The 21978-nt window shown below is 39.6% G+C and overlaps 1 pseudogene; it reads left to right on the top strand.

Annotated features, from left to right (window-relative positions):
* The first annotated feature begins 20822 nt into the window (after positions 1-20822).
* LOC147418495 (uncharacterized) lies at positions 20823-21652 on the top strand (annotated as a pseudogene).
* The last annotated feature ends 326 nt before the right edge of the window (positions 21653-21978 follow it).

A 21978-nucleotide genomic window follows, 5' to 3' on the forward strand; every position in this document is an offset into this window, starting at 1 on the left:
CTTGAGCCTTGATTTAGTCCATACAAAGATTTCTTGAGTCTACACACCAGTTCTACCCTTGTGGGCTTCTCAGGCTTTATCGCAAAACATTTTGGCTACATCATGTAGACATCTTCTTCAAGATCCCCATGAAGAGATGCCATCTTCACATTCATTTGGATCAATTCTATGTCCTCTATGGCTACTAGACCAAACACAAGATGCAATGTAGTCATATTGATAGTCACATAATTATATAGTGAACCCCCCTTCCCACCCTCTGAGATCACTTACACATCCAACATTCTGCGTAACTTGTGGTGAGGCAACATCTTCAACCCTTACTGCGCAATATTCAATCTCTTTCACTTGTTGTCTATGCATCTTAGACTCATCAAATATCACCTATGAGCTATGTATAACCTTCTTAGATTCTGGGTGCCAGAAAAATATCCCATCTCTCTGTCTACACCATATCCAAATGAAGATTCACTTGTACGATTTGGTATCCAGCTTCTACCTAATCTCTTTTGGCACATATGAGAATGCCTCACACCCAAACACGCGTAATCTATCATAATTAGGCTATTTGCTTGTCCACATAATCTTATATTTCAGTGTTGTACTAGGTGACGCGTCTATCAAGTAAACAACCATCATAACAAGTTCCCCTTAAACTTCTTAGGTAAATGGTAGTAGAAAACAAAGAAGTGCCCCATTTTTGGATAGTCTTATTCGTCCTTTCTGCCACACCATTCTGAGCAGGTACATAAGGCATGATGAACTGTATTCTAATGCCTTGTTTACTGTAGAAGTCCTTGACATCAAAGGAGATGTACTCATCTCCATTGTCAGTTCACAAAGCTTTATAAACCCACACCTTCCTAGTAGAGTAAGTTTATGAATGTTAGGAAGTATAGTGCCCCTCCTAGATCTTCAGGACTTCCTAACTCCTTGTCTAACGGTGCTAAGGCCAACCTAGTCTCTTTTCCATAAATGCAATGCTCACATAAAGAAAAATCAAAGTAATCTAGCACAAAAATAAAACTAGAATTTTGCAGTACCTTCATTCTTCTCTAGCTCATATGTCCTAGTCAACTATGCCACAACTTTGCAGGCGGTAGCTCGACTACACAGATAGAAGTCTCTTTCACTGAAGAGACATAGAGTGAATACAACGAGCCAGATTTTTGTCCTTTAAGCATGACCATGTTTCCCTTCTTGATGATCCACGAACCATGTGCAAAAATGGTAGTGTAACCCAAATCATCTAGTTGCCCAATAGACATCAAACTCTTTGTCAATTTGGGTACATATGTGACATTATGCAACATAAACTCGGTGCCATTATGCATACAAAGTTTTATGGTCCCAATATTGCATATATCAAGCTCATGAGAGCTCCCTAGTTTTTTTGTACCATGTGTAGCAGTATATGTGAAGAACCACTCCTTGTGATGAGTCACATGAAAGCTAGAACACTTGAGTCCACTATCCAATTTTGGACAGAACACTCATCAAGAACTAACAATGCATCAAGACTCAAATCTCAGGTGAGGATCAATACATCTGATGATTTTGTCACATCAAGAACAACCTCAACAATTGGAGATTGAACAACATTCTATCTTCACAATGCTCTTAGGTGTGTTATACTTCAATTTTTCTTTTCCATTTTCTTGCTATAATGCACAACAATCCTTCTTTGTCACAACTACCACTAGAAATATACACATCACCATCATTAGGAAAGAAATAGACTCATTTTTGGACCTTTCAACTCTAGTGAGAGAATGCTCCTTAGCCAATAGGAAGAAGGCTAACGTTACGTTGAAAAAACATTTTTTCTTATTTTGAAAATGTCCATGAAAACCATTTTGGTGAAATTGTCACTATCATCAGAAAAGTAAAGCGCTTAATAATGACATCTGGCATAAGCGCCGAACACTTTTTTATGACCCGTTGTTGCTATCCTATAAAGTGAAGTACTTGTACTTGTGCATCTCGCACAAGTATCAATCACCTTTTTATGAAGTACTCGCAATTTAAATTCGAACAGATTGTACTTGATAGTGATTGATAGGTACTATTTAAGACTATGAAGGAGTCATAACCAAGCGAATAGAGGTGCTTGCGGGGTCTCTAGGACCTCTATTCGCTTGATTCTGACCTTATGGGGCCCTAGGATTAAGATATAGCACTTTTGAAGCCCACGGATGCATCCGGAACGTCCAAAAACCATAGGATAGCTCTTTAAAACACTGAAATGTGACGTCTCTAGCTCAAGATATAGCATTTTTAAGCCTAGGGCCTCATGAGGTCAGTACCAAGCGAATAGAGGCCCTTGAGACCCCTCAAGGGCCTCTATTCGCTTGGTACTGACCTCATGAGGCCCTAGGCTTAAAAATGCTATATCTTGAGCTAGAGACGTCACATTTCAGTGTTTTAAAGAGCTAACCTATGGTTTTTGGACGTTCCGGATGCATCCGTGGGCTTAAAAAGTGCTATATCTTAATCTTAGGGCCTCATAAGGTCAGAACCAAGTGAATAGAGATCCCAGAGACCCCTCAAGCGCCTCTATTCGCTTGGTTATGACTCCTTCATAGTCTTAAATAGTACCTATCAATCACTATCAAGTACAATTTGTTCGAATTTAAATTGCGAGTACTTCATAAAAAGGTGATTGATACTTGTGCCTCTATTCCATGGCATTATTTTTGTATTTTGAAAACAACTCTTATGTGTTTTCTCTCATCACACATCACATCACTCATTAAGATTCACAAACATGGAATTTTGTGTACACTTAAGTTGGGCTCTCGAAAAGCATTTTGTACGAGTATGCATTTAAGTGATTGAGCAAACTTTTACATGTACTATGAGAAATAGAATTCCAAAAAAAAACTTTTGCATTTTTCATAATTACCTTTCTCTATGCTGAGTTGGTATTTCTTACAGGGCCCAAAATTGAGTCCAAGTTTCTCCTAATGGCCCATTCACATAAAGAGACTGACATCTAACTTCCTCAATGAGAAATGTGCTAGTAACATCACTAAACACTAGCTTCCCCCCAGGTGTTGAGTTACATCCCATGGCAATGGCAACGAACATAGCAAGAAGATGGCACTCATCTCATCATCAAAGTTAAGACCTTTGGAAGTAAGCTATGAAAAGGCATTGTTGAACTCATTTAAATGAGAGCTAATGCTGCTACCTTCTTTCATGTTCATGCACATAAGTTTCTTTATAAGAAAAGCCTTGTTCAAGGTACTTTTTCCATCCCGTGCTACACATCAGAAATCCCATAAATCTTTGGCATTGGTCTTATCCATTATTGTGAAGTAATTAGATTCACCAAGGTGTAGGAAAATGGTCTCCATAGCACGCTCATCCAAATCTTTCCACTGAGCATTAGTGTACGCATTTTCTTTTCTCTCATGTAATGGTGCTATCAATCCCTTATTGATGAACAAATCTTGCATACACTGAGCATATGCTGCTTCCAAATTGCAAATTTTGTCATCAAACGTTTTAATGTAGTACTCTTCCTTGTCCAAAGCACTACTAGTAGCAACCATAATTCAAGAGAATATGCCCAAAAACTTATGAATTTTTTTTAAAAAGAATTTTGACACTGTTTGTAAGAGGATTTTGACAAAGTTTCCCTCAATTCAATATGCAGCAAAGTAGCTGAGTGATCAATCAAGTGTGCCAAAAACTCATATGGAGGACTCCTGGATTCTGGTAGAGTCTCCTCTATTTGGAGATCAAAATCTCAAGCAAAACTGATCCAAAAGTAACAGATAAACCTACAAAGTGTAATCATTAGGCATATACTGTGATGAACAACTCAAATAAATTGTCGTGGATGACTGCCAACTCGACATCAACGCACCTATACCCGTCTATACATAACCTATGATGAGGCCACAAAAGGGATCTCCAATGACCTATTCCACCTCACACTAGGTAACCCGGCCCCCAATGCTTGGATTTAAAAAACCTCATGCAACGACTCTCATAGAGGTTATGCAAACACGACTAGCCACAATCTCAAGAAGGGCTCTTCCCGAACAAGTTTCAAAAATGGTCTAGACTACAACAAAAACAAGCCAAAAATGGCTCCACAATGATGTACAATGGTAGTATTTACAACACAATGTATATCCAAATCATGAAATTATCATTGCATGACTGTAGGACACGCACTCAAATAGGCACCAATGAGTGGGGAGTAAAATGCTGTTGATAGAGCACAAGAACTCTCAAGTGCTAGTCACACAAAAACGATATGTATCCAAAACTCCCACTAGAAGTATAATGGTTGTCACTGCCAAAGATGCTCACAAATTTGTTGTGTCTACATGTATCAAATCAGCTCCAAAAGCACTCTAAAATACCACAATATCTATACATGGTTTTCATATCTATCTGCAACTTCTTGAATACCTTGCAATCAATTAGCCAATATCTTTCAAACTATTCAGAATTTGCAAAAACTTCCTTTTGCAATGTTGTATATCTCAAAAAACAGTCAAGGTTATGGGGAATGAGTATGAAATGGGTTGTTTTTATAGGTCAAAATAGATCTATAAAAAATTTACAGATAGTTGTCTACCCTCGATGCAGGAAGTTTACCAAATGTACAACAAATCAATGCTGAATTTGAAAAAAACTATCAATTGGAAAGTTGTGGATCACGACATTTTTGGTAATGAATTCGTGAATCAAGCTGAAAATTGACCTTTTACTCAACCAAATTTTTGATGCACAACAATGTTGAAAATTTTGTAGCTTCACCACAACATTGCAATGATACAAGGCCTTCAATCCGGCTCTTATACCACTTGAAGAGTATCCTGTGCATGCACCTTGTGCGGGAGAAGTAGAGAAAACACGAGCATAATGGGGTGAAGCTTGTAGTGAGGGTTTTGGAATTGCCTCACTACTCATTATTCTTTTGTTATATCCAAAGAATAGGTTAGTGATTAGTGATGGCGGCCGACCACTTGGCTTGAACCCTGACACTAAGGCGGGTATCAGAATAAACTAGACATGAGGTGATCATCTTGAGATGGTAGGCAAGTATTTGCTCAACAAAAAGGAAAACTTGGGCTCAAGCTCTTGTCAAGTGAGCAAGTAGTCTCCCTCGACCAACTTGTCAAAGTCCATGGCCAACTACAAAAGGTAACACGGGAAAGAAATTAAGTGGCTTCGAAATCTGAACATTATCGTGAAGCGTGGAGAGTGCTATTACTTGGCCAAATCCGGGTTGATGTTGCAAAAGGGGTGGGTAGTTTTACAAAATCCTATGTGATAACATCCTAATTGGCCAGCAATGAAACTAAGTCAAGTAGGTACCCAAGTCTAACACCGTGCTAACTTTTTGGCATAGAGTGTCCTCTTATAGCCTCTTCAAATATGCAGGCCCTTTTAGTAGTTGAAGGCCATCTCATAAAGTGCAAGTTCCCCATGGGCTAAACAACTACATTGTATAGAAGCATCAAGAAGGTCAAGTGAAACATAAAAGTCATTTGACATTGTTGGCAAAGACCTTTGCTACCATATAGCAATTACAATATACAATTGCAAGTGAATGTGCTTCATCAATTTTGGGGGTGATTGAAGTACCCCCCAAAAGGATCCGCAAGAGAAATTGAAGTTCACTATTGCAAATAATTGGAATGGAGATTTTGTACTTGTGTGGAACTCTAATTTTTCTTGGAGGGCCCTCTTTACCTACCTTTATCAAGCCTTTGGAGGATCCATCCTCCCCTTTCCATGTGCAATGCTCACTATCTCAAACTGTGGTGTAAATTTCAAAGTTGAGCATGAAAAAATTTGGTTATGATTTCATTGCCCTTACTTTCATGCGATAAATCCCAGTTGAAGAGGTTATATTTTTGACTAAAGGTCAAGAAAATCCTTTTCAACAAAACCTCGCTCACTTGTGGATGCTTAAAATAAAGGTCATTGAAAGGATTCAACCATAAGACCAATGGCATGAATCACCGTCCATGTCTAACCCCTAATCTTACCAACTACAAGCCATTTCATTATTCAATATTCTTACCTAAACAACAATGAGGAAATGTAGGTTGTCGCTACTCCATTGACAAGCAATACTCTCTCTCTCTCTCTCTCTCTCTCTCTCTCTCTCTCTCTCTAAGAAAAGGAGTTGATTTTTATAACTTGAAAGTCCCTTAGAACGCTCAAATGGTCCCAATTTTGAATGCAAGTACCAAATTGTTTACAAAGAAGTCCCAAAGGCAATATATGTGAAAACATGTATATGACTAGCCACAATGGCAAAGGTATAAATTTAAGTTAAAAGCCAAGGAAAAGAACTCTATATAGAGAGCAAAAATTATCCTAGAAATCGAATGGAGAGAGAATGATGACCACCTCTGAAAGATAGGTACTCCCACCAAAAGCTCACTTAGCAAATGCATACATAAGCCAAAACTACCAAAAAGCCAACGCCAATGATGTGGTGTAAGGAACACTGCCAATTGGTACCATTTGAGAACAAAGATGGAGGAAAAACATAAGGGAGAGAGCAATTGATGATGAAGATGATAGAGAAGAAATAGTTCACAACACTAATAGAATTGCAGAAGGAGGCCACAAGATGACTAGCAAAGCGTTGCACTAGAGCAAGGAGTTGTTAGCCAGAATATAGACCGATCCACGCGTTGAAGGTTGCTTGTGAAATCCAGAGCTAGGGAGGAACTCCAAGAAGGGAGTGAAGGAGTCTTTGGTGTGGTCCACATGATATGCTACTACAAAATCCTAGTAGAGAGAGTACAACAATAACCCACATTCCCATCCCAGGAAAGACAAACAAAACAAGCACAAAAAATCAAAACCAACACAACCAAAGGAAAAACAAAAGCAAAAAAAGATGAAGAAAACAACAAAAACTAAAGAAAATTGAGAAAGCAAATAGAAAGAGCATTAGAAAAAATATGAAACCGTGAATGAGTGCTAGGTCAGTTGGAAGAGTCATATCCTGCAAGGCCAATGGTGGTGGGTTCAACACTATCTATGTATACATATATATATGTATCTATATGAATATATATGTTCTTTATATATATAAAAACCCCTTAAAGGGGGTTGTAGCCGAGCGTGTGCATAGCACATTCCACAAGGAGATACAATGCCTCTACGTGTCGTTCAGCTACAACCCCCATTCATGTTTATATATATAAATAAATAAATATATATATATATATATATATATATATGTGTGTGTGTGTGTGTGTGTGTGTATATATATAACTCTCTCTACCCCCTCTTGCTCTCTCTCACTATCACCCTCTACCATCCCTCCCTCTCTCCCTCTCTCTCTCTCTCTCTCTCTCTCTCTTCCATTCATGCTTAAGTGAGTGCTAGCTCTCACTTGAATGAGCTTGAGCATGAGAGAGCTAGCACTCACTTAAGCATGACTGGAATAGAGAGAGAGAGAGAGAGAGAGAGAGAGAGAGAGAGAGAGAGAGAGAGAGAGCAAGAATATATATATATATATATATTATGGTTGTGTGTGTGTATATATATAAACCCCTTAAAGGGGGTTGTATTTGAACGGTGTAAGTTCCCCCACGTATTGTTCGATTACAACCCCTTTAAAGGGTGATATATATATATATATATATATATATATATATATATATATATATATATATATATAGATATATATATATAGAGAGAGAGAGAGAGAGAGAGAGAGAGAGAGAGAGAAGGGAAAAAGCTTCCTCCTGAAGCTCTCTCCATGAGGGATCTTTTTGAGGAAGCTTTTTAGGAAGCTCTTTTTTATTTCTGCTTTTGCAAGTAAAAATTGGGAATTTGTTTCCCTAAAAAACTTCCTTAAAAAGGTCTATCGATTCCCATCCCCTTAGCAAGGGTATTTTATTTGAGATAAGCTTTGAGAATTAGAAAATTGATCAAAATTAGTGCAAGTGTTAGGCCAAGGGCCAAAGGAGTATGAACAGCCCCGTACGGCTGAGACCCAAGGGCAAGGCATCAGGTTACGAGGTCCTACTTGCAAGGGCCAAGGGCTATAAGTAGGGGGGTTAGCAGTGTTAGGTTTTTGGCCACTGTGGCCGGTGGCCAGGCAGTCGCCCATCTTTACTCTATTCTTTGGTTATAATGACAATAAGAAGATAGAGAGAATTCCTCTCTAAATCTCCAATCTGTGTCATCTCCATGTCCTTCCCCTTCTCTCCTTCCCTCTCTTGCACCCGCAGGACGGTTCCATCAAGTGATCAAGTGGTATCAAAGCCAAGGAGCATGGCACCTGAGCCCCGGCTACTCCACGTGTGCAACAACCCTAGTCAAGCAAGGGATTGGCAGTTTTGGCAAGATCTATAGGAGTCAAGAAAAGGAGCTTGAGTGCTGGAAGTCAGGCAATAGAGCTACGAGCTCAGCAAGAAGCTTGAAAGAATCGGGGTGCAGAGGGAAATCGCGTATGTGAGCTTGGGAAGCACCTGCATAATTGAGTAGCTCGAGCAGAATAGAGTCGTGATCTACAAGCATTGCAAGAAGAAATCGAGGAAGCAAAGCATAGATGCATGTTTGTTTTAGCACACCATTGTGCTATTGAGCTCTTTTGAGAGCAGATATCTCTGCAGGGATACTTTTTTCTGCACGCAGCAGTTCTTGGTGCATGTTTGAGCATGGTCATTCATGTACGTTGAGTTGTGGACACTGCCTATTATGTGGACCCATTTTTTGGCTATTTTGGCAATTTCCGCAGTGTTTTCTCAGACTCATACAGAAAGAGCCCTTTTTGAGATTCTTGCTAGTTGTTTTGTGTCTGCTTTAGCCTTTGGAGGGTCGTTGCATGAGGTTTTCTTTGAGCTGGGGTATTCTCGAATGTTGGGATACCTTCTTTGATACATGTAGTTGGAGTTCCCCTCTTATGGTACCCTCACCATAGGATATGTATCTGGATAGTTTCTTATGCTTTTGACGTTGAGTTGGCGGTCACACGGCAATGACAATGTCAGTATTTCAATGCCCAGTTAGTGCAGTTGGCACATTCTATGCGTTTTTTAATTTGATTTTTGACTCCTCATATAAAGGAGATTCTGTCGGATTTTTCCTACAAGTCATGAATTTCATTGTTAGCACTTTTTAGCCTACCTCGGTGAGATTTTTCTCCCGATACAAAGCTTACTCTGCCAAAATTTTTGCAGCTTCTCGCCATAGCTTGGCAGCTCTCAAACCCTCTTGTCAGTGATGGCTTCTTCTTCAAAAAAGGAGGAATATTTCATTCTCAAGATTGATGGTAGCAACTTCACCATGTGAGAAGAGCACATGAAGGATGTTTTGACTAATAAAGTTCTATCAAAACCATTGAAAGAGCGTGCAAAGGGTGATGGCTATATGCAGGCTCGATGGAAGCTTTTGGATGTGGAATCCATGGCTACAATACGTATACATCTAGCCGAGGGAGTGTTCTTCAACTATCATAGGGAAGACAACAACCAAGGCTGTATGGGATAGCTTATGTTCACCATAGGAGAGAAAAAGTGCATCCAACAAAGTTTTTCTCATGAAAAAGCTTATGAAGCTCAACATGAAAGAAGATAGCATAGTTTTTGGACACTTAAATGAGTTCGACTCCTTGTTTAGTCAGTTGACATCTCAGGGCTTTAGTGAGTTTGACGACAAACTCGAATCTATTTCTTGTTATGCTCTCTAACTAGCTCATGGGACATATTTTTCACAGCCATTAGCAATATTGCTCTAAATGGAAAGTTAGTGCCCAATGATATCACAAGTGCGTTGCTCATTGAGGAGGTTAGATGTCAATCTCTTAATGTGAGTGGGCATGGTGATGCATATGTGGTTAGTGGCAATCGTGACCCACAAAGGCATCATGGTCGTAGTCACGGTTGTTCTCAGGATCGCAGGCAAGGTCGTAGAAAGAGTTGCGGCAAAGACAGGAGAAACGTTGAGTGTTACTACTACCATAAAAAGCGACATCTGAAGAAAGATTTCTTCACAATGTAGCGTGACAAGGGCAAAGAGGACATGAAGTCTGAAAAACCTAAAAGCAACGTAAAAATTGAAGAGATCAATGTGGTTGAGTATCTAGCCATTGAGATAGTTCCTGACGTGCCAAATGATGTGTCGATTTACACATTGGATTTGAGTCTTGATGCATTGTTAGATCTTGACGAGTGTTATGGGCAGAATTGGATTGTGGACTCAAGTGCTAGCTTTCATGTGACTCCTCACAAGGAGTGGTTCTCTACATACATTGCCACACATGGCATGGTGAAGCTAGGTAATTCTTATGAGTTTGATATATGCAGTGTGGGAAGCATCAAGTTTTCTATGTGTAATGGAATTTAGTTTATGCTGCACAATGTCAGACATGTACCCAAATTGACAGAGAGTTTGATGTCAATTGGGGACAGCTTGATGATTTGGGTTACACTACCATATTTTCTCGTGGTTCTTGGATTATCAAGAAGGGAAATTTGGTCATTCTTAAAGGCCAAAATTCTGGCTCATTGTACTCACTATATGTCTCTTCCATGAAAGATAATTCTATTTGTGTAGCCAAGCTGCCATCTACAGAGTTGTGGCATAGCCGGCTAGGTCATGTGAGTTGGAAGGGAATGAAAGTCTTGCAGCATTTTGGTTATATCCCTGTGTTAGATTACTCTAACTTCTCTTTATGTGAGCATTGTATTTATGGCAAACAGACTAGGTTGACATCAACACCTTTGGACAAGGAGTTAGGGAGCCCTCTCGATCTCGTTCATAGCGACTTGTGCGGACCTATGCCAATCAAGTCTGTAGGGGGAGCATTATACTTCCTGACATTCATAGATGACTCTACAAGAAAGGTGTATGTTTATCTCTTGAAGCTGAAGAGAGATGTCTTTAGTGTATTTCAATATTTCTTAGCATTGGTAGAGAACCAATCGGATAGCTCACATGTGATATTCAATGATTCTAAGATGCATAGAAAGCCGATGAAAAACATTGAGTATCACAAAGTACGGTTTGAAAATGTTTCCTCACCGCCAGTTACACATACTGTTGGACGTGCTAAAGATGCACCTTCCACTAGCACACACACACACACACACACACACACACACACACACACACACACACACACACACACACACACACACACACACACACACACACACACACACACACACACACACACACACACACACAGACACACACACACACATGTTGCTCCAAAGAGAGCGGAGTCTAGCAGTCAAGCACTTTGGATATCTACTCATACATCTCATGCACCTGAGCGTTTTGAGCCAGGATTGAACTAGTTGCTTGTTGGCACTGACTGCGATGAACCCACTTGCTACAAAGAGGCCATTCAAATGGATGATAACGTGAACTGGGAAGAGGCTATGCAATCTAAGTATAGCTCAATCTTAGCATATGAAAATTGAAAATTGATAGAGTTACCTGCGAGTAAACAGGCATTGCCATGCAAATGGGTGTACAAGAAGAAGTACACGACATATGATCCCGAGCCTAAGTATAAGGCAAGATTGGTTGCAAAAGGGTTCAAGCAAACGAATGTCATGGATTTTGATGAAATATTTTTCTTTGTCTCTCTAAATACACTAAACCACCCCATATGTGTGATTTTGTCCCATTTCACCAATTTGGGGTCGGTACCATCCATCAAGAGGCCATGTACAACATTCAAATCTTCTACTACAATAAAAAATTTCTCCTGCACTGGAATGTTAAGCTTGGGAGCTTTCCATCGGCCTGCACACCCCCAATGTCACAAGATATTACAATGCAAGGCTATCCATGGCAAAGGGAAAATTTTCTATTTATTGGGAAATCACATGTATCTCACATTTCATGCATACAAGAGATAGCCAAATACAAAGCAACAATCATGAGTAATTTGTGCACAAGCTTGAACCATAACTACTCAATTCACACACACACATAGGCCTAGTGTAATGTGACATGTAGTTGGAGTCATGTGGTGGCAGAGAGAGAGACAGAGAGAGAGAGAGAGAGAGAGAGAGAGAGAGAGAGAGAGAGAGAGAGAGAGAGAGAGAGAGAGAGAGAGAGAGAGAGAGAGAGAGAGAGAGAGAGATATGAATTATCGTCCAGGAGGTCATATATGACCTGTGGGACCAAAATAGAGAGAGAGAGAGAGAGAGAGAGAGAGAGAGAGAGAGAGAGAGAGAGAGAGAGAGAGTACCTCATTAATTCTTCCCCTTCCTTGCATGCATGTTCATTGACATTGAGGATTCTTGCAATTTAGACAGCTTCACCCTTTTGCGAGCTGGAGGAGAAGTAGTACTAAGCTTTTGTCCTTGACTTCCTTCTTCGTGGAGTTTCAAGAGAGTGGTTGTTGAAGGTGACTGACTGTTGTGCCGAGATTTTCTCCATGTGGGCAACATGGCAAGCTGCGACTGAGGGACAGCTTGCAACTTGCAATTGCCTCCCCCCTCTCTCCTCCATGTAGCCTCATGGTCACCTTCCCTCCATGCATCATGACTCCACCAGTACTTCAAAGTAACGTCTTAATTTTCAAAATTATTTTTACAGTTCATGATGGAGGCCCACAGACTTGAAGGACATCACTCTCCTTATGCTTACAAGATATGCTTGTAACTAGCACAAAAATCATGACACATTAATGTGCTTCCACCCTTGATGGATATTTTTCATAAGTGTGAAATTCATGACCAAATCCATTTTTGCTCAGGCCTGTGCCAGACTTCAAGAGCTTCGTTGCATGATATCTATGCAATGGTCTTGATGCTTTGGCGAGGCACTCAAAACCCTTGCAATTTATATTTTTCATGTAGGGTAATATGCATGTCATGTAATACAAGATGCATCTTTAAAAGATGCCCGATAGGAAGCCAACAGAGGGAGGGACAAAGCTGTGGAAGAGGGACGATATAGGCAAGTTCATCATTAGGACATTTTGGAGGCCTTTTAGAGAGTTTCTTAAAATGCATTTGCACTTATTGAGTACATCCAAAAGGACAACTAGACATTCTGAAAAGTAAACCTAACTTTTTGTACTTCTTAAAATGGTCACCTTTTCATTCAATGCAAATGTCTTTTTCATGAGGTGGGTGTCTCTCATTCAATATAGCTTTTTTTATGAATAAAGTGAAACAAATTCATGAATCTATCAAATAGTGGTAGAATTTGAAGCTTTTCACACTGCCATTGCATTTGAAACGCCCAAAAACCTAAAAAAACGCTTGTCTACTTGCCTCATTCTGACACTTGGAGAGGGAGAAAACCCCTTAAAACTTTGTGTCATTTGTCAAAATCCCCAAAAAGTTAATCGGCAACAAAAACCCCTGAAAACTATGCACCATTTAGAAAAACCCATTTTCGAAGATTTTTTTGGCCTTTTCTCCCTCATTGGGTGTCAAAATGAGGCAAGTAGACATGCATTTCTTAAATTTTTGGGTGTTATGGATGTTGTGAAAGTGTCAAAAGCTTCAAATTCTAGCAGTACTTGATGATTCTAAGAATTGTTTTTGTTTTATTGATGATGAAAGCAACAGTAAATGAGCAAAATCTACCTCATAAAAAGATATTTGCATTGAATGAAAAGGCGATTGTTTTCAAGAACCATTGGATTATTGAATGAGTGGGTGACACCTTTTTCATATTTTTGTTAATATCAACCTATTTTTCTACAAAATGCTAGTCCTTCTCTCATTGAAGGAGCTCCTTTTTCTCTTTGGATTCTAAAAGGCCCACCAAAAGACCTCCAAAATTTCCTATGGCTTCTTCAAGGGTTACCAATGGTCTTGCAAGTAGCAAAATTTATCGAGGACAATTCCCAAGTGAATTGAGTTATAAATGACCACATAAGATATTGGGAGAAATGGGGGGGCGTCAAGGGTTATTAGTCTTTGATTGAGAATTGGAAGTATATTACCTGGGTGCATTGTTGAAAACAAAATGCATAAAACACTACTTCATTGCACAGAGTTAAGGTATAGAAGACTAAAGAACACACAAATAATACTACTATTCATCATTATCCACCCAGCCTATATAGAATTGAGTGTTACATATATCCATTTTTATACATATAATACAACATGCAAAGTGCGTCCAACTCATAGACTTAGTTTCGACACAGTAGTACAAGAAGTTGCTTAGTTTTTTATCTGCATGCACACTATTAAGCTATACTTTATTAAGGTTTTCTCTGGCCTAACATTTGGCATGCATGGAGGACGTGAAAAAAAACTAGAAGGTAACCAATGCACTTTAGAGGAATACCCATCATAGAGAAAAGTCTTTCTGATACTTCTTCAGAGAGATCGTACACCTATATGGTTGAAGGGTTGAAGCAGGGTTCAAGAGGGTGTGCTTCAAAGAGAGAACAACCACGAGAGCAAGACTATCCCAACCAGTACCAACCATGAAACTTTGCACTTGAAATTTCAATTTGAGAATGAGCAGGGTGCTAAGATTAACAAAGATGGTATGGGTCACTACTCCTGTGAAACTAGAAGAGAGACCTAGGAGTTTAAGGATATAGTTCTTGTGGACTATAGCGGTGATCGATACTTTGATGACGAGGGAACCATGTATTGAGGCTTTCTAATCACTGAGCAAAAAAAATCGAGCGAAGGCACATTCCGAGCAAGTTCGAGGGTAAATTTGCACAAGAGCAACAATTGTGAAAGAAAATAATTATCCCATGCATGTTATTTTTAGTAGCACAAATTCGTGAACCGATGGACACAAAGTTACATTTCATAATTATTCATAAAATTTATAAAATTGTATACTCGACACATAGCACAATTCTAGGTAATCCTCTCCAAAATAGTCCACCAAAAATTTGGCATGTACATCTCCCAAAAAAGTCGACACATGAACTACATAACTTATGATGCTATTCGAGAACCTCCCAAAGCTTGGAACAACTCTACTTTTGTAAGTGCAGATTGATGCACAAACTCATGGGCAATGGAGTCCAAACCCAATATTCTAAAAAACACAAAGTATATGTGCTTGCAAGGCACGTATGCAACATGTTTGCTATCACGTCTTTGAAAATCCTCACACGAGCACCGAGGGAAGTCTGCAAGTGTGACAGCATATGTAACACCTTTCTCCACTGACCCAGTTGTACTAACATGAAACACATGTGATACATTGGGGACCATGATTACCTCCCTTACTAATTTGGCTGCCATTGTTCTTCCCTGCGCAATCCTATCTTGAAAATCTCTTATAAGTTTTGATCTCCATCTAACAAGTTTTCTATCCCTATATTTTGGACGAAATGAACTCGGTGTGCTAACACATGTTCTAACATTGCGGCTACACTCAGCATTTGCATGTGCTTCTTTAAGAACAAACCCATTGTTCAATAACATTTCAACTTCATATGGTTGCAGATTAGTGCCCTCTGCCACAATCCAAGTCCCAGGTGCAGGTCCTGGAGGACCAAAAATCATGTCATCCACATTCCAGGTATGAGTGTTAGTACTGTTGCAGAACCATACAAACCCCTAGACAATGCCTCTCGAATTGGATCCTCTTGCAGGATATTTTCGCCTTCCCCAAAAGCTTGGTGCAGGAACTCCGTGTTTCATTGAAGGTGCCATTTCATTAATAACCTCCCACATCTTGTACTATGATCTGCAAGAACACTGAAGCATGTCATTTTTCTCCCATGCTCAGTACGCCTAATTGCCCACACAGTCCGAGACACTTTTTGCTCCAACCACATAAGGGGAGTTGTGGAATCCTGTTGCTACCTACTCCCACGTAGCCCATTCGCCGTTGTGATTGTCACATACTCAGGTCTGTGACTGTCATCTTCTAGTATTTCATCAGGGTCCTCCAATATTGGTCTAGATCTTCGCACACTATTTTCCCTCATTGAATCTTTGTTTGTCTCAAGACTTGGCATGCGCATCTCTTGCAAAGAAGAATGTGCTAGGTCTATAACCTTCTTACCTGACCCACCAGCAGCTTGTTGACTCATAAACCTTGCAGCCAAATCTGCCACCCCTGGTCCAGTGCATGTGTTAATCCCTTTAAGGTATGCATTGTACCTAACACTCTGCAACACAGCTAGAGCCATATCTGCACATGTTGCTTCATACAAACCAATACTAGACTTGATGATTCAATAGATGCACGCATGCTTGCATGTTTTGCCTCAGCAAGATTGGTTCTTGGCACAAAAGCACGTGCTACATCTTGACAAACAAATCTATCTCCCCAGTGAGGGACTCCTACATCCCACCAAGACAACCATGTCTCTAATGATGGAATCTCTGACTCAATGGCATGCCCAGCCCACCAAAATTGTCTAAGCTCCTCTTTACAAACATTTGTAGCATTCTCTGTGGAGGCATGCATCCACTGTCGGCATTTAACCATACTTTGCTCCTAATGGAACACACATGATCTTTCTTTTTCAGGTATTTTCTTATTTGCACCGCCAAAGTAAACAGTACGAACAACAATCCAATTTGCATTAGCTTCATTTGCCATGAAACCTCTAAACTCTGGTTTCTCAAATCCCAGATCCATCACCACCTTGTTAAGCATTCTCCAAAACTCCATCTGTGCATGTTTATTTTCAATTGTAAATTCACATATTGCAAAAGTTAAAAGTTCTCGAACATAAGGATCATATACATGTGCTGACATAGTAGGCCATCCATCCACTCTATGCACAAATACGATTCACCAAGTCCACCCCACTACCAGGACCCATTGTAGAAATTTTGAAAACGTGAGGTTGTTGCTTGGCTCCTAACTGACCTGGAAATAGAACACTATGCAGGTATGGGTATCGGCTATTGCTCTTTAATTTCAATATGGACTCAAATCCCATTGAAGTGATACCTTTGGCTTTTTTGGCTGTTTCCAAACTCTGTTGTACACGATGCTTATTAGAGAGTGGAGTCACGTGTCAAGGAACCTGGAAAATTCATCTTCGGCTAAGGGAGTATTCTTAGAGGAACTTAGGCCCATGAGCCTATCCATTACAATTTCTTTTGTTGTTACTCTCTCCAACTGTTTGGCTGTAGTCAAAGGATCTAAAGCCGCCCGTACAAGCAAAGCTCTGGAAATAAATTTTTCTGTAGCTCTACTTTTTCCCTCGGCCACTGGATGCTTGTGATAACCAAGATGATTGCACATCTAGTCACAATTTCCTTTTCAATTGGGATGCAGTAATAAATGAATGCAGCACAAGCATTTACACATTCTGGAATCTGATGACAATGGACACACAGAAGCTTGCCAAATTCAAATCCAATTAATCCCCATTGAGGTGCTCGTGACAATCGTCCCTTCCACTGACTCTTATTTGGAAGTTTTGTTCTCAATTGATAACTACAATCAAGATTAACACATCGCGAATGGCCACAACATCTACTAAAGCGCACAACACCTTTGAACAAATCACTACTGCATGTCACATATTCCACCCAGGAATGCCCATCAAAACGTTGTTCCATACCGTTCATACTTGAGCTTTCACCTTGTGGTGGCAGCTCAAAAGCAATATACCCCTCATATTGACATGGGATCTCAGACACTTGCATAACATTCTGAACTTGACTCAAGGCCACTACAAGGTTTGTTTGTAATGGTAGGGTTCTAATGATGTCAATAACACTCGCACATGGATGCCCCAAGTCGGTACTTTTCTCTTTGATAACTATAGGTGAATTTTTTGAACCAACAACATTAGGAAATAAATCAGAGGTGGCAAGAATCTTGTAGAACTGTGAAACTTTGTGGTCACGGGAGTAAATTGGCTCACCAACATTGTTCTCTCCACATTGAAGATGACCATTATCTCCAGACAATGTTAGGGGACATAGAGAAAAATCTCCATTTGGGATATCAAAATGTTGTTTGAGAGTGTCAACCTTGATCTTTTGAAATCGACTGTCAAATAGCAAAACAAGCTTTTGACCTCGTTGGGGTCCGCAGATTGTAATGTGTCTGTTCATTGCTAACAGAAGATATGTCTTGTAAGATACATATGTAAAGTATGTTACGCAGGCCCAATAGATAGAATATATGTACATTAAAGAAAGAAAAATACTTGCCACTATAAAAGGTATTATTTCAAATAATTTATAATGTCATAAATATTATAGGCGGCATTTTTTTTTATAGGAGCACAAAAAAGTTTCTTTAATGATAATCATCTTTGGTAATAGAGTTGTTGTCAGTGTCTTCATGTCTCGACTAGGGCTAGAAAAAAACATAGGTCCTAACCAAATAAAATAAGGGCACACTTGAAATTCCCCCTATTTTTTGTCAAAATTTGAAGCTTATGCCGTAATTACACAAACTTGTGAAAAATTCCCGGTTTTCTTCAAGGCAAGCTCAAAATCTAACTGGGATTGTAGGATTTCAACCGGTTAAAATACACTAGACCCCGGTTTTCTTTCTAACAGTCCAACTTTCGACTATATTGGTTCGCAACCAACAAAATGGGTCTCGAGAATAGGTCTATAAAAAATATTTTCTTCTGGCGCGTGGAAATAAAGACAAAGTGAATATTGTCCTCGATAAAAACTTATCAATCTTACTCTATCTTTTTTCAATTGAGACAAGCTCATCATTGTATTGTGTATGGTCAGGTGGACGAATTGTCTTATTGGACACAACCATAATTAGATCGGTCGCCCGGCCTTGTGTGAAACCTCCACAAAATTTTGTCTAAACCTAGCAAAGGCATACTTCGTTGGCGGCGCATCTGTAATGGCTACGTAGGGGTTACTGAGAGAGAGAGAGAGAGAGAGAGAGAGAGAGAGAGAGAGAGAGAGAGAGAGAGAGAGAGAGAGAGAGAGAGAGAGAGAGAGAGAGAGAGAGCCATTCTGTGAGAGTATAGAGGTGGCAATACTCTCAAAGCTCTGAGAGAGAGAGAGAGAGAGAGCCATTCTGTGAGAGTATAGAGGTGGCAATACTCTCAAAGCTCAGAGAGAGAGAGAGAGAGAGAGAGAGAGGCTGAACGTCAATTCAGGAATTTGCAGCCGTCCGCCGTTGTCCTAGGCAAGTATTCACATTCTCTCCACAAACTAATTCCCTACTGCAACCATTCCGCGCCGGCGCGGAATGGTTGTAGCAGCGATCCTGCAAATGTTGCTGTAGGTATGGGGCACGCTGCGTAGCAGAGGCCGGAACGATTCCACAGCCATTTTCCATCAATCTGCTGCACAAATTTTTTTTTAATGAAACTGGTTCTTGTTGCAACCAGTCCGTGCCGCCGCGGAATGGTTATAGCTGGGATTCACAAGCCGATTTGCATCTTGCGCACGCTGCGAAGCCGAAATCAAAATACTGCATCGCACTGTCCTGCGCATGCTTTCTTTTTTAAAATAATGGAATTAGCTAAATATTAAAGCCCTGCTTGAGCTTAATAATTGAAATATTATATGGTAAGGGTTGCATTTGAGAGAGATTCATGCAGTTAATGCCGCAAGTGAGAGAGTCATGTAGTTAAGAGAGGAATGTGATGTAGTCATGTAGTTAAGAGCGAGGAGGTGAGAGCTCATTTCGCATATGCTAAACTTTTTCTCTTCTCGTCCTAATCTACTAATCTGCTGTCTTCCACGGCCTGCCCAATACCACAAGCTTCACAACCGGTTCCCTACTGCAACCAGTCCTCGCCAGCGCGGATTGGTTGCAGCAACGAACCGGTTAGTGAATCTTATGGTTTGATGCAAGCTGTAGAGCAGTAGGGGAAATGCATTGGAAGGTCGTTTTCATAAATTATTGAAATATTGTTATGTGACGCAATACAAGAGAATTGAAAAATTAATTTCTATGTAATGCAGAGTTCAAGCCGGACTCAAGTCTTACCGCTTGCGTTCCTCCTCCTTACCATGGATCAGACCTCAGAATGCCGCCACGACGCCGTCCAACCAATTGCAGGTCGGATTTTTTCCTAATTCTTCCTTTAAAAAATCGTGCCAGAAAAAAAGGCCCCTCACTCACCCTTGAAGCTGGATAGCTATCAGAACTGTTCCGCGCCAGCGCAGAACAGTTCCGACAACTATCCAGTTTCAAGGGCGAGTGAGGGGCCTTTTTTTGCATGATTTTTTTAATAAAAATTTAGCAAAACTACCAAAAATATATATCTAATTTGTGAGAATTCTCAAAATGCAAAATTCCATTGTATCTATTTTGGCTAGCTGGTTATTCAAATATCGTCCAAAATTTGTCATGTAATTGGTCACACATATTTCGATAAATTTGAAGGGCATTTTGGAAATTTATGACCTAATATTTGGGGTGCTTTGCAAGATTTTGAAATTAGAAGGGTATTTGGTAAATTTTCCTGTTTTTTAAGTATAGCAAAAGTTATCGACTATGTTTTTGTATGATTATACATTCTCTTTTGTTTGCCAAATATTGATATCTATTCTATTGTCGACAGTTGGTGTAAATGTCATGATTTCGCCAAAAAGTAGATTGTTATGAGCAATTGTTAATCAATTCCAGTTTATCCTAATGGAAGTTGACATTCATAAAATTTGGTTATTTAATCTTGTTGGAAGGACATACACATGGTGTGTTTCTATGAAATTGAATGTGTTACGCAATCGAAAGCTTTGAATTGATTTAAGGTATGCCTCATTGGGTGACATTGTGGATTTAATAGGAAAATGGTCCTACTTTGAGAATGAAAATACTATTTCTTGGTTATACCTCAAACAGATAATAGTTCATTATGATTGTTTAGGTAAAAGTTATCTTGAAAGGGTTATTGTTATTATTTTTGAAAATATGTATGTAGTCCTCCAATTGAGAGATGTTCTCCTCGAAAGGGAAAAGGACCTATGACTCTTGATCCGATTTGCAGTGATAAAGTGAGCTCTATGGCAATCACAGAGGACTTTGATGACAATGATAATATTGGTGATGAGAGGGAGAGTACTGACATTGGCTTAGGGTCAATGAATGAAGTTGATGCTCAAATAGCTAGACAAGAGGCAGCTTTGGAATTGGTTCCATTTCATATTGCACCTGAGGTTGCACCATCTACTAATTTTGAAGATGATAGTCATTTGCATATGGATAGAGGAGAGGACATTCTCAAAACCACAAGGGTTTTTAGTTTTTTTGAGTGTCCACTAGTGCCTTTGTGTCGACTCATTCCATATGCTCGCGTCCGTGGCCTTAGATCGGACGTTTTTGGATTAAAAGCTGCATTTGCCAGAGAGGGTTACATAAAGGGGAAAAGGTGCCTTTATTGTTTCACTGCAAACATGTCAAAAGGAACAAACATTGTTGACAGGTAATCATTATTATTTTAGGGTAATTTTGTGTATTGATTTTTTTTGTTTTTCTTTTAATTGTTTGACATTTTTTGGAGTCTTGTTTTTTTTTAAAGATAGCCGATATTGTTGACACTTGGGACCCTATTTGGAAAGACATAAATAAAGATTATGAAGAGGAGTTAGCATTGCAGCCTCAACTAAAGTCACTGCGTGGTAGAATGTTCTATGTGTGGAAAGGAAATCACAGGACAGTAGCATGGCAAGCAGTAGTTAGAGAAATGTTTTCCAATAGCAGAGAGAAGCATTGTAGGGTCTTGTGTACGATCATCGACCCTACAAAGGTTTCCGAAATAGCATTATTGACGAGCTTGCAACGCATGAATGTGTGAGTGCAACTATATTCTTGTTTGTAGATAAACTTTATATGTTTGAAGGTTAATCAACTTACTAATATTTTAATCAGTATGAACACCCATGCTCTATTGTCATCTCATCTACGAGATGAGTTGGTAAATTGTTCAAACATTTGCTCTACGGATCATGAGGATTACCTCGTGCATTGCCGGAGAATGACCAAAAATTGATTGACACTATGTGGAAGAGAACCACAAAGGGAGAGGAGCCATGACATCCTCTAACATGAAGATATCTAGCTAGACTTGTTTTTGATGTAAGTGTGCTTTCCATTGTATCTCTTTTTTGTATTCTTTAATGG

The sequence above is a fragment of the Adiantum capillus-veneris genome, chromosome 30 (genome assembly GCF_014529385.1).
Source record: "Adiantum capillus-veneris isolate H3 chromosome 30, ASM1452938v2, whole genome shotgun sequence".
Classification (NCBI taxonomy): domain Eukaryota; kingdom Viridiplantae; phylum Streptophyta; class Polypodiopsida; order Polypodiales; family Pteridaceae; genus Adiantum; species Adiantum capillus-veneris.